We start from the raw sequence: 15287 nt of genomic DNA on the forward strand, positions 1-15287 counted from the left end.
CCTACTCTATGTTAAGACCAAGGTCCTCCCAACTGCCCCTAGGTCCAGGAAGGTGATCAACCAAGCTGAGAAGGCTCCCACAGAGCCCATCCATGCAGAAGAATCAAAGCCCAGCGCCATTGTCCTTGGCTTCTCAGTCAGCCCCCACCATCGGCCACATTCAGAGAGTCTTGTTTGGTCGCATGTTCCATCACTTCCATTCCAACTGGAGTTGGTGATCTCCTGTTAGTTCTGTCCCACCGTCTCCATGGGTGATGGCACCACTCATGGTCCTGACTTTCTTTCTCATGTTCTCCCTCCTTCTCCTCATCAGGACCTTGGGAGCTCAGTCCAGTGCTCCAATGTGGGGCTCAGTCATTTTCTTCATCCATCGCCAGGTAGAGGTTCTATGGTGATATGCAAGAAATTCATCAGTATGGCTATAGGAACTAGCCTTTCATTGAAGAAACAAATGGTTTTGTTTCACTGATTCTTTGGATTGTTTTCTGTGTTTCTATTTTTTGATTTCCACCCTCAGTTTGATTATTTCCAGTCTTCTACTCCTCCTAGGTGAGTCTGTTTCTTTTTTTTTCTAGAGCTTTCAGGTGTGCTGTTAAGTCTCCAGTGTGTGCTTTCTCCGTTTTTTTTTAAGTGGGCACTTAGTGCTATGAACTTTCCTCTTAGCACTGCTTTCATAGTGTCCCATAGGTTTGAATATGTTGTGTCTTTATTTTCATTAAATTCAAGAATGACTTTAATTTCTTACTTTATTTCTTCCTTGACCCAGGTGTGGTTCAGTACTTGACTGTTCAGTTTCCATAAGTTTGTAAGCTTTATAGGGGGAGCATTGTTGTTGAATTCTAGCTTTAATTCATGGTGATCTGATAAGACACAGGTGGTAACTAATATTTTTTTGTAACTGTGGAAGTTTGCTTTGTTACCAAGTATGTGGTCAATTTTTGAAAAGGTTCCATGAGCTACAGAGAAGAAGGTATATTCTTTCCTATTTAGATGGAATGTTCTACAGATGTCTGTTAGGTCCATTTGGTTCATTACCTCCATTAAGTCTTTTAATTCTCTGTTAGGTATCTGTTGGATTGACCTGTTCATTGGTGAGAGAAGAGTGTTGATGTTTCCTACTATTAGTGTATGTGGTTTGATGGCTGCCTTGCATTCTAGTAATGTTTCTTTTACATAACTGGGTGCTTTTATATTAGGGGCATAGATATTCAGGATTAAGACTTCATTCTGATGGATTTTTCCTGTTATGAGTATGAAATATCCCTTTCCATCTCTTCTGATTGATTTTAGTTTGAAGTCAACTTTGTTAGAAATTAGTATGGCCACACACGCTTGTTTCTTAGGTCCATTTGCTTGATAAAACTTTTCCCAACCCTTTACTCTGAGTAGATATCTGTCTTTGTGGTTGAGGTGTGTTTCTTGTAAACAGCAGAATGTTGGATCCTGTTTTGCCTGTGCCTTTTTATAGGTGAGTTGATTCCATTAATATTAGTAATATTAATGATCAGTGGTTGTTAACTCTGGTCATTTCATATTTTTTTGGTAGTAGAGATTGTGTGTTTCCCTTCTTTGAGATGTGCTGGTGAAGGGTCACTAGATATCTGAGTTATTGTGGGCATTATTGGACTCCTTGGTTTCTGATTTTCCTTCTATTACTTTCTGTAAAGCTGGATTTGTGGCTACGTATTGTTTAAATTTGTTTTTATCCTGCAAAATGTTGTTTTCTCCATTTATAGTGAACAAAAGCTTGTCTGGGTATAGTAATCTGGGCTTGCATCCATGGTCTCTTAGTTTCTGCAGAACATCTATCCAGGACCTTCTGGCTTTCATGGTTTCCATAGAGAAGTCAGGTGTAAGTCTGATATGTTTACCTTTATAAGTTACTTGACCTTTTTCCTTTGCAGATCTGAATATTCTTTCTTTAATCTGTATGTTTTGTGTTTTGATTATAATATGGCAAGGGGATTTTTTTATCCAGTCTATTTGGTGTTCTGTAAGCTTCTTGAACCTTCATAGGAATATCTTTTTGTAGGTTGTGAAAGTTTTCTTCAATAATTTTATTAAATATATTTTCTGGACCATTGAGCTGTACTTCTTCTCCTTCTTCTACCCCTATTATTCTTTGGTTTGGTCTTTTTATTGTGTCCCAGATTTCCTGAATGTTTTGTGATGAGAATTTGTTGGATTTGCTGTTTTCTTTGATCAGTGCTTTTATTTTCTCTATGGTATCTTCAGAATCTGAGATTCTTTCTTCTATCTCTTGTATTCTGTTGGTTATGCTTGTTTCTGTAGTCTCTATTCATTTACCTAGATTTTCCATATGCAGCCAGCCCTCAGCTTGTGTTTTCTTCCTTGCCCCCATTTCAGTTTTCAAGTCTTGCACTGTTTCCATTATCTGTTTGATTGTTTTTCCTTAGTTTCCTAGGATATCATTTATGGATTTACTCAATTCTTCAAACTTTTTGTTATTCTTCTCATCCATTTTTTTAACGATTTTATTTTTTATTTATTTCTTTTTTATTAAAAATTTTTGCCTCCTCCCCACCTCCCATTTAGAACCCCCCTCCACTCTCCCTCCTTCTCCTTTCAAAAGAACAGTAAGGGTTCCCTGCCCTGTGGGAAGTCCATGTTCCTCCACCCTCCATCCAGGTCTAGGAAGGTGAGCATCCAAATAGGCTAGCCCCCCCCCCAAAGCCAGTACATGCAGTAGGATCAAAACCCAAAGCCATTGTCCTTGGCTTCTCAGCAGCCCTCATTGTTGGCCATGTTCAGGGAGTCTGGTTTTATCGCATGCTTTTTCAGTCCCAGTCCAGCTGGCTTTGGTGAGTTCCGATTAGATCAGCCCCACTGTCTCAGTGGGTGGGAGCACCCCTCGCAGTCCTGACTTCCTTGCTCATGTTCTCCCTCCTTCTGCTCCTCATTTGGACCTTGGGAGCTCAGTCCGGTGCACCAATGTGTGGCTCTGTCTCTATCTCCATACATTGCCAGATGAAGGTTCTATGGTGATATGCAAAATATTCATCAGTATGGCTATAGGATCTGGCCTTTTCCGGCTCCCTCTCCTCAGCTGCCTAAGGAACAAGCAGGGGGCATCTCCCTAGATACCTGGGAACCCGTCTAGCTTCAAGTCTCTTGCCAACCCTATACTGGCTCCATTAATAAGATATATACTTCCTTGCTCCCATATCCACCCTCCCTATATCCCAACCATGCCATTCACCCAAGCTCTCCCCATCATCCCCTTCACAGATTTCTCTCCCCATCTCCCCTTACCCACATCCCACCCCACCCCCAAGTTCCCAATTTTTGCCCGGCAATCTAACCTACTTTCAATATCCAGGTGGATAACTATCTGTTTTGCTTTGGGTTTACCTTCTTATTTATCTTCTCTAGGATCACAAATTATAGGCTTGATGTCCTTTATTTATGGCTAGAAACCAATTATGAGTGAGTACATCCCATGTTCATATTTTTGGGTCTGGGTTACCTCACTCATAATAGTGTATTCTATTTCCATCCATTCGCATGCAAAATTCAAGATGTTATTGTTTTTTATCGCTGAGTAGTACACTAATATGCATATATTCCACAGTTTCTACATCCATTCTTTCACTGAAGGGCACCTAGGTTGTTTCCAGTTTCTGGCTATTACAAATAATGCTGCTATTAACATAGTTGAACAAATGTTTTTGTAGTATGATTGGGCATCTCTTGGGTAAATTCTCAAGACTGGAATTGCTGGGTCCTGGGGTAGGTTGATCCCGAAATTCCTGAGAAACTGCCACACTGTTTTCCAAAGTGGTTGCACAAGTGTGCATTCCCACCAGCAATGGATGAGTGTACCCCTTACTCCACAACCTCTCCATCAAAGGCTATCATTGGTGTTTTTGGTTTTAGCCAATCAGACAGGTGTAATATGGTATCTCAAAGTTGTTTTGATTTGCTTTTCCCTGATCGCTAAGGAGGTTGAGCATGACCTTAGGTGTCTTTTGGCCATTTTTAATTCTTCTGTTGAGAATTCTCTGTTCAGTTCAGTGCCCCATTTTTTTATTGGGTTCATTAGCATTTTAAAGTCTAGTCTCTTGAGTTCCTTATATATTTTGGAGATCAGACCTTTGTCTGTTGCGGGGTTGGTGAAGATCTTTTCACAGTCAGTAGGCTGCCTTTTTGTCTTAGTGACAGTGTCCTTTCCTTTACAGAAGCTTCTCAGTTTCAGGAGGTCCCATTTATTCAATGTTGCCCTTAATGTCTGTGCTGATGGGGTTATTTGTAGGAAGCAGTCTCCTGTGCCCATATGTTGTAGAGTACTTCCTTTCTCCTCTTTCAGGTTCAGTGTGTTCAGATTAATATTGAGGTCTTTAATCCATTTGGTCTTGAGTTTTGTGCATGGTGATAGATATTCATCTACTTTCATTCTTCTACAGGTTGATATCCAGTTATGCCAGCACCATTTGTTGAAGAAGTTTTCTTTCTTCCATTGTGTACTTTTAGCTCCTTTATGGAAAATCAGGTGTTCATAGGTTTGTGGGTTAATATCTGGGTCTTCTATTAGATTCCATTGGTTGACTTCTCTGTTTTTATGCCAGTACCGAGCTGTTTTCAATACTGTAGCTCTGTAATAGAGTTTGAAGTCAGGGATGGTAATGCCTCCAGAAGTTCCTTTATTGTATAAGATTGTTTTGGCTATCCTGGGTTTTTAGTTTTTCCTTATAGGTTGATTATTGTCCTCTCAAGATCTGTGAAAAAATTTTGATGGGACCTTGATGGGGATTGCATTGAGTCTATTCTTTGCCTTTGGTAGAATTGTCATTTTTAATATGTTGATCCTCCCATTCCAAGAGCAAGGGAGATCCTTCCATTTTCTGGTATCCTCATCAATTTCTTCAAAGACTTAAAGTTCTTGTCAAATAGATCTTTTACTTACTTGGTTTGAGTTACCCCAAGATAATTTATGCTATTTTTGGCTATCATGAAATGTGATACTTCTCTGATTTCCCTCTCTGCTTCCTTATCCTTTGTGTATAGGAGGATAACTGATTTTATGGAGTTGATCTTGTATCCTGCCATATTACTAAAGAGTTTATCAGCTGTAAGAGTTCTTTGGTAGAGTTTTGTGGGTCGCTTATGTACACTATCATATCATCTGCATATAATGAAAGTTTAATTTCTTCCTTTCCAATTCTAATCCCCTTGATCTCTTTATGTTGTCTTATTGCTATTGCTAGATCTTCAAGCACTATATTGAAGAGATAAGGAGAGAGTGGACAGCCTTGTCGTGTTCCTGAATTTAGTGGGATGGCCTTGAGTTTCTCTCCTTTTAATTTGATGTTAGCTGTTGGCTTGCTATAAATAGCCTTTATTATATTTAGGTATGACCCTTGTATCCTTAATCTCTGCAAGACCTTTATCATAAAGGGGTGTTGAATTTTGTCAAATGCTTTTTCAGCATCTAATGAGATGATCATATAGTTTTTTTCTTTCAGTTTATTTATATGATGGATTACATTGATAGATATTCATATGTTGAACCAGCCCTGCATCTCTGGGATGAAGCCTACTTGATCGTAGTGGATAATTTTTCTTATGTGTTCTTGGATTTGGTTTGCCAGTATTTTATTGAGAATTTTTGCATTGATGTTCATGAGTGAGATTGGCCTGTAATTCTCTTTCTTGGTTGAGTCTTTGGGTGGTTTAGGTATCAGGGTAACTGTAGCTTCATAGAAGGAATTTGGCAATGCCTCTTCTGTTTCTATATTATGAAATACATTAAGGAGTATAGGTATTAGGTCTTCTTGGAAGTTCTGGTAGAATTCTGCATTGAAACCATCTGGTCCTGGGCTTTTTTGGTAGGGAGGTTTTTGATAACAGTTTCTAAGAGTTTTTTTTTTTTTCAGTGAAACAGAAACTCCTTGTTTCAACTAAACTGCCATTGTATGAATGTGGGCAGAACGGTCAATTCTAAGCTGGATTTGCTTTGGTAAGTTAAATAGCAGTTCAGTGACAGTTGCTAAAATTATTGTTATGTTTAAAATTTGCTAACAAAGTGGATAACAAGTTTCTCACAATGAAAAAATGGAAGGGGACTCTTTGAAGTGTTTAACAGTTTAACCAGCAGAATGTTTTATAATCAGTCTATAATAAACAGGCAACTTGAAACATTACAGTGTTCAATTTGAAAGCTAAAAATATTTACTTGTAAATCAGAACTTAATAAAAATAAAACTTAGAAATAAATCTAAATATGTTTCAGAACTGAAAAGTTGAATTACTGAATACTGCAATCATTAGATTTCCAACATTACTCTCTTAAAAAATAACTAGTTTTTAATTTTAAATAAAACACATTACTGTGGAAAATGGTCTAATACCCAGTAAGGATTAGTCACTTGTATTGGTTTAATAAAAGGCTGATTGGCCAGTAGCATAGGCAAAAAGTGTAGGTTTGATGACCAGAATATGAGAATTCAGGGAACAGGAAAGGCTCAGTGTGCAGTCATCAGCCAGAGGCAGAAGAAAGCAAGATGAGAATGTCTCACTGATAAAAGTTACCAAGTCACATGGCTAACACAGACAAAAATTATGGGTTAATGCAAGATGTAAGAGTTAGTTAACAAGAAGCCTGAACTAATAGGCCATCCAGTTTATACTTAATTTAAACCTCTGTATGTTTCTTTGGGACTGAACAGCTGTGGGACAAGGCAGGACAGAAACCTCTGTCAAGAACACATATTCATTTTCCTTGGACTGTCTTTTATTATCACTGTTATATAGAGAGAGGCAAGCAGGCACAGTTTCACAAGAGCATCACCATATTCCACTTCTATGTTAACACAGTTAAGAATAAACTGTAAGCATTCTCTGTATTTATATCTGTGTTCCATTTTCCAAATTAATCTTTAATAATCTCTTTTATTAAGATGACATCATTTTACTTGTTAATGACTTAGGAATTGCTAACATGAAAGATATAAAGTTCATTTAAAAACTCCTTTAATGCACTATTGAGATTTTGATTTAAGATCTTTAATTTTGAGCCACATACAGTTCCTCTAATGCTAATACATTTTCTATTTTAATTATTGGATATAGTCACAGAAGAAAATTACTGTGGGAATGAAATGTTTTTCCATAAACAACATTTAATGGTTGCTTTTGTTCTAACAGTAACTTTGTGAATAAAATCAAATTGTTATTGATTTCTTTTAGGCCATTTAACCTCTGATTACGAGACCGTGCTACTAGATATCATTGGACAGAGCAGAAGCACCAATATTTCTGATGAGGAAGGTAAGCAAGACACTTTTTCATTTCCCTACAAAGTATATATAGGCAGAATAAAAAAAAATAGCAAAGTTGAATGACCATACTTGACAAAATAAAATAAGGAATGTATTCACTTTTCAATTATGGAAAGAGAGACATAGTGTGAAATAATATAAACATAATTATTTTGACAACTGTTGTTTAATTTTTGCATTTACAATGTGTTTTAAAGTTTTATAATTCTTGTGTATGGTTAACAACATCAAAAATACTTTGTATGAGAGCTTACATAGATTAAAATAGAACTCGGATTTCACTCTGGAAATGTAAGATAAACACTTAAAAAATAAATTACAAAAGGATAGACATCATAGATGGGGATGGTTATGATACAGAACTTTTAGAACCTAAAAAAAAAAAAAACAGAAAAAAAAAACAAAACTGTGGGGGAAAATAACATCAGAAGATCTGAAGAATTTGTATTAAATATGGTGAAAATTTAAAAGCAATGCTGGGAAAATGCCTCAGAGTGTAAAATGTTTGACACACAAAAAAAGGACATGAATTAAAATCCCTAAGACTGGTAAGTTAACATATGTGATAGTGTACACTTGTTATTGGAGTTCTCTTGTTGTCTAGGTGGAAGAAAGGGATAGGAGAACTGCTAGAAGCTTTCAGACCAGCTAGCCTGTTTTACATTGTCAAATGATGAAGTGATTCATGTCAAACATGGAGTGTACTGACTAATTTTGTTTCAACATGAGAGAACTTAGTATCATCAGAGAGGAGGAAGCCTCAGTTCAGAAAATGTCTGAATAAGATCAGGCTGTAGGCAAATGGGTAGGTGATGTAGGTGTGTCTTCTATCTATCTGATGATTTCATTGGTTAATTAATAAAGAAACTGCATGGCCTGATAGGTTAGAACATAGGTGGGTGGAGTAGACAGAACAGGATGCTGGGAGTGAGGCAAGATGTCTTAGGCAATCGCCCTGCCTATCCTCTCTGGGACAGTCACCATGGAGCCAGCCACCAAGTCAGACATGCTGAATCTTTCATGGTGCTACACACATTACTAAATATGGGTTAAAGCAAAATGTGAGAATTAGCTAATAGGAGGCTGAAAGTAATGGGCCAGGCAGTGTTTAAATGAATACAGTTTATGTGTTGTTATTTCATGGCATAAGCTAGCCATGTGGCTGGGAGCCTGGCAGCAGGAACACAGCCCATGGCTCATCACTACAGGTAGGAAATTTTTTTAATTAATGATTGATGGGGGTAGAGCCCAATATGTAAGTTTCATTTCTGGACTGGTGATCCTGGGTTTATGAAAAATCAGTCTGAACAAATCATGGGGAGTAAGCCAGTTATCTGCACTCCTCTATGATGCCTGCATGAGCTCTTGCCTTCAGGTCCCTTGCTCTGCTTGAGTTCCTGCCTTGACTTCCACGGTTGATGAACTATGATGTAGAAGCTTAAGCTGAGTAAATTCTTTCCTTCCCAAATTTCTTTGCTTATAGTGCTCCATTACAGCAATAGTAAATCCTCACTAAGACATGGAGGAAGCTGAGGACTGGCACTGGAGGTTATACTCTGAACTCCACGTGTGCACTGTGAAACACATGCTTCTTTATTCACATGAACAAATGTATGAATATGCATACACATGCACATATATAAAAATAATATAAAGTAGCTGACAGTTTTTGCAATATATTATTTAAGGGATTCTAGCTGTCCTGAGGGAGCAAACATGGATCTGACTAATGATGCCTTTCTTACCCACTTCCTGTACTTTGCTAAAAACCATTGGCATGCATTCCTAAAGCGTTCCCCAAAATCTATTCCATTCTTAGTCCCTTCTTCCTCCTGAAGCTGAAGACCAAAGACCAGGTGTAGCATTAAGTCCAACAGTGAAAAGTCTCCCTGTGGCTACCCTAATTAACAAGTCCAATTAAAATTAAACACCTCATTTTAACATGGTGTTTCCCCTTTTTACCTTTATAATCTTTCATTTGCATATATACATATATATCCTATATGTATGTGGTATGTGTGTATATGCACGTATACATAAATACAAATATATATATACATACATACATATACATATATATATAGTTATATATATATAGTTATATATATATGTGTATATATATATATATATATATAGTTGTTTCAGTTTTTTACATTCTCTCTATACTGTTGTTTAGATTGAACTTACCCTTCTCCTTCACTTAAGGGCCTTCCAGACCCTTCGAGACCCCTCTAGGCCCCTCCCTGAATTTACTCCTTTCACGATAATCTTCTCATTTGCTCATGTGCTATCCTCTTACTTGAAAGGGATGTTCTCTCCAGAACAGACATGAATATTCACTTTTATGACAACAGCTTCAAAGGACACTCCTCCATCTTCCTCTTAAATTCCTCACCCATTTTGTACACATTTTACTTTCCCTAATCACAATATCCCTCATATTCTTTGTCCAATTCTCTAGGCAATCACACTGTATTGGATACCATGTAACTTTGCGTTGACACACATCATAATTCCTTTTCTATTTCCAAACAAAGACCCTTCTCCCTATGTTTACAAACCTCTATATTCTCTATCCACAGCTGGCCACTGCCTGGGCCTCATGCCTATCAATTTTAGCCTTCACTTCTTTAGTACTCCCATATTAATAATCAAAAACTCAACATAACTTTCTGTTTTTCCAAGACCTTCACTAATTAACACTGCTGTTGTGCATACACACCCTGTAGACTCTAACCATTATACTATCCTGTTCATTATCCTTAACAAGATCCCTCCACTTTTCAGTCCTAAATCTACTTTTTTTATAACTTCATTCCTGGCTATTTGGAAGTTTCATATCATGCGCCCCAAATCCCTTCACTTCCTAGTGCCCCCATATCCTCCCCTCATGCCATGCCAACCTACATAAGGAAAGAAATCAAAGTAAGCAAGTAAGAAAAGAAAATCCAAAGAAAACAAAACAAAAGCCACAAGAGAGAAATCTCTTTGATTCTCCTTCTTTCCTGCTTGTTGACCAAGACTTCTTCATTTGCCTTGGTGGTAATGGAGACTTTGGAGTGCCATATAGTACACCTCTTTGTCCCACTAGGTTTACTGTCAAAAGTTCATCGAAACGAGTCACTGATCTGGTTCAAGTCTTGCGGTTTCTGGTACACAATCATTATTGAATCTTCCTCAGAACTCCTCTGGGATATCCTGTGGCTGCCATGTGTCTTGGACACATTGCAGGTATCATTTCACAGGACCAGTTTCTTCACCATCTCTATCAGATACAAGATGGGGTAGATGCTAGGTGAGTTAACCCAAAGTCTGACTGTGGGCTTGGACAGAAGCGAAGATGGTCAGTCCATTGGGCCTAGTGCCACCCACTTTAGGCTATGTAGTTGAGCCAGCTCTCCTACATGTATGCCCTCAGAGCTGGTTCACCTTAGCCTGTGGTGAGGGGGTGGGGCTATCTTTTTAGCACGTAGGCACCATTTACCTTGCTGTAGTGTCCAGAGAGAGGCAAGGTCTGCTTTCCCAGGTCAGTAAACGGTGTGAAGGGCTCAGTATTCCCCTATGATTTTATCTCTCAGGGTTACTAGGGCGTCCTGAGGTGACACAAACCACAGACATCCACATAGACCCCAAATAAAGCTGGATCATTGACCCAGACATGTCCCTCAGCAGCAACTTGGGCCTAGCAGACAACCTGGCTCTGGGTGGGGGGACTGGCCACAGACGTAAAAATTGATGAAGCCCTATGTGAGTTTTGGGCTTCTATGTGACCTTTGGTGGCATTTCAGGACCAGGTCAGTCCTAAATCTTAATGGCACACTTCTCAATACTCCTGAATGCAGAGCTTATGAGATAGTCACCCTAATCAACTGATGAACTCTGGTTCAGGAATAAATCCTGTCTCATCAATAGAGAGGCATTGAGCAAGGCATGCCGTCATTTTTCTCTGTCATCTGCATGCACTCACACACAGGTATACATTTACTTGCATAAAGCCATATACCACACAAACACTTGTGTCTATTTTAAAGTCATTTTTAATATTTATGAATTTAAAAGTTACATATGAAATAGACTGATCTTCACCTTCACAATTGCATGACTAAATATCATTCACTTGTTTTCTAGTCAACATTACATATTAATTTACAGTTAGTCATAGAAAAGTAAAATACATACTTTAAGAGGAGAAACTTATGTATTTGCTTACCATATTTAAATAAAAGAATTGATAATTAAAAATTAAGAATATTTACTAATTATATATATGCAAAGTATATTCTTTTCAGATAAACCAGGCTTTAAAGTCTTATTTGGTGGGTTATCTGACTCAGACAAACAGAAATGTTTCCTCTCTAGTGTGTTTTCCTTTCTGTCTGATTACCTCTGTTTCTCTTTAGCCTGAGTCGAAGTCATTATTAAAAGAAATGCAAATCAAATGTCTCTGAGATACCATCTTACACCAGTAAGATCAAAAACATCAATGATAGCTTATGCTGGAGAGGATGAAAAGTAAGGGGAACACTTCTCCATTGCTGGTGGGAATGTAAACTTGTACAATCACTCTGAAAATCAGTATGATGGTTTCTCAGAAAATTGGGAATCAACCTACATCAGGATCAAGAAATACCACCCTTGGGCATATACACAAATCATTCTCAAACATACTACAACAACAGTTGTTCAACTATGTTTATGCATTATGATGATGATGATGATGATGATGATAGTAATACAACCTGTAAAACTTTTTAGAAGAAAAAAGCGTAAAAAAATAAGGTGAACTAACTGCCTTTAAGCATATATATATATTAATTAGACTTATCAGTGTTGTAAATAGAATTTTACAATTATTGGACTAATAAGAAAAGTGTTTCTCTGTCTATTTGGATCATTGCCAGTACATTAAATCTGAATTGCAATTTGGCCCTCACACTTTCAGGCATTTAATAATCTTTGTTAATAAAATTGAAGATATAAAAAATAATTCACATTGATAAATTTGCCATTAAACAAAGTGGATGACATTTAATGTAATTTCATCTTAAATCATTTTGATATAATTGTTTTTACTGGAATCCACTAGTTAGTCACACATTCTGATACATAAATATTTTTAGAAGCAATAAGTGGAAAAGATTCTTGTTGAAACTATTATATAATGACTATAGGAAAATTGTGAATTTGAAGAAATTGGGTAAAGTCCATATTTTTTCAGGTAACTCTATAAAATAATGTAAAATGTTTATACTAACAAATAATACTCTAATATGGATTCTACTTTGCATATATGTTTATCTACATTACTTTCCTATTATTTTTAAATTAGATCATGACCATTGGTATCATCCTTGTTCACATTTGGGCAGTCTTGTTGATGAGACTTCATGGATGTAGCTTCTTGTGTTACTTGGAGATAATAATTTCACAGTAAACTCCCTGGTTCCCTGGCTCTTATCCACTTCTCCTTCCCAATATTTCCTCTGGCTTAGGTACAGAAGTGATTTGTAGATTTCTCTATTGTGGCTGGACTCCACACCCTGTTTTGGAGGACTGTGGATTGCTGTAGTGGTCTCTGTCTGTTGGAAAGAAAAGTTTCTTTAATGTATTGTGAAGACTACTCTTATTTCTGGTTATAAGGATGTAAAAGCTAAGAGACTGGCTCTCAGCCCCTATCCAGGGTTCCTCAGAAAAACTTCCCAGGAGTTGGGGAAAGTAAAAGATTTATATAACTTCACAGTTTCTGAGGGCCATTTTCTTTATTTCTTCTTAATTCAAATTCTATTGTCCTAATTGTCTATAAATATTAGCTATAATTTTCTTTCCCAATTCTAACATTCTTTAATCTTCTACCTTCTAAATACTTACTCCCCCATATTCTACATTCTTATTATTCCTTCAATCTTATCTCTTCTCTCTATATTCTTATTCTTCTTACTGTTACAAAATCCCAAGCATATATACCTCCATTCATTAGCAACTTGTAAGTAATAAAAAAAACTACAAGAGAATTCTCAGGAGCATAGGCATTCTTTGAAGACATATAGCAAAACTGATCAGCTAATTTGTAGTCAATTGCAGCTGCAGCTATTGGGAGGTACCAGCTATTTTTTATCTATCTATCTATCTATCTATCTATCTATCTATCTATCTATCTATCTATCTATCTATTTATTTATTTTCATTTTACATACTAACCCTAGTTACCCCTCCTTCCCCCTTCTTCTACCCTCTACTTCCTCTCTCTCACCTCCACCCACTCCTCAGAGGGGGGAAGGCCTCTTTTGTGGAGCCAACAGAGTCTGGTACACAAATAGGCAAGACCAAGTCCCTCCCCACTGTATCAAGGCTGAACAAGCTACAGGTTACAAAGGGAAGAGACTAAACCAATGAGAGATCTAAGGAAGAGGCAAAAAATGCATGTACTATTTTACATTTCTTATGTGTGATTAATAATATCCGGAGATAGTCAATTAACATCTTTTCATTTCACCTGAATCTCAGAACCAAACTAAAACAGTCTAAAGGATCTAAAACCTTGCATAAAAAACTGATAAGAGTATTAATTTCTATTTGGAATCAGAGTAGGGGCATGCCTCTGAAGGAAGCTTAGAAAAATATAGATGCTATTGATATCTAAAAGGACTATGGTATAAGAAGGCCAGACACCTGCAATACCCACCTAGTTTGCTGTAAACTCTTTGAAGTTTATTGTAAATTCTTAGATACTACAAGGCCAGACACCTGCAGTTTCATGAGTAAAATCTGTGAAAGTATTGTTTGTGATCTTTTCAGAAGGACACATATCTGACTAGAACAGACATCTAAGTTTATTATCATAATATGGGACAAAGACTACATTATGTAAACTTGTTTTATATAGAGTAGTAAGAGAAGTCATCATCCTGACGATCCAAAATTATATGTGGCATAAAATTGGAATATAAACATGAGATTACATGTACACATTCTATGAAAATGTATGATAATGGGGAAATATCAAAGCTGTTATTACACAAGTGAAATTACAGATGAAAACAATGATTTTCAGAATAAAGGATCTGTATACCTTACTGATTAGTTGTAGCATTAGAGAATAATTGTTGTGGTTTGACATCTGAATTATCATTTGCCATGAGCTGTAATTACACCATGGTCCACAGTACCTCATGATAAATGCTCCTGACATAAAGAAAAGTGCTTAGAGATTGTTGGTAGGAATTATTATGGGTTAGTAATATAAAGACTGTACATTGTCTACTACTAACAATGATGACATTAGCACTGAATAGTTAGGTTTTCAGTACCAGACATCCCCTATGGAAAAATCACACAGTACATCAATGTTACTAAAAGAACTGTAATTGACTAAAGCAAAGAGTATAGGAGGAGGTGCCGCTTGTTTGTCCTGGCCACCCAGAAGCAAAATAACCACACAAAAATTGTATCAATTAAATCACTGCTTGGCCCATTAGCTCCAATTCTTACATCTTAATTTAACCCATTTCTATTTCTATTATTCTGTGTATCACCATGAAGTTATGGCATACCATCAAAGTTCTAGCACATCTATCTTCAGCTGTGGATCCATGGCGTCTCCCTGACTCTACCCTTCTTTCTCACAGCATTCAGTCCAGTCCTCCCCACTTAACTAAGTTCTGCCCTATCAACAGGCCAAGGCAGTTTCTTTATTCAATAATGGCAATCACAGCACACAGAAGGGATTCCCACATTACCTCCCCTTTTCTATTTAAATAAAAAGAAAGGTTATAACTTTAACATAGTGAAATTACATATAACAAGTATCAAGCAAGAGTTATAGTTACAATATTTATATATACTTTATCTTTTATCATAACTAAAAAAAACTATAACTATCATTATAAATTCTTTAACTCCTTCAAAGACTCCAGAAGAATATAACATTACATAAGTAAGCAGGAAGCGCATTGTAAACAACTTCCAAAATTCTAGAACTGACAAAAATAT

This window comes from Arvicola amphibius, chromosome 8, assembly GCF_903992535.2.
Source record: "Arvicola amphibius chromosome 8, mArvAmp1.2, whole genome shotgun sequence".
NCBI lineage: Eukaryota > Metazoa > Chordata > Mammalia > Rodentia > Cricetidae > Arvicola > Arvicola amphibius.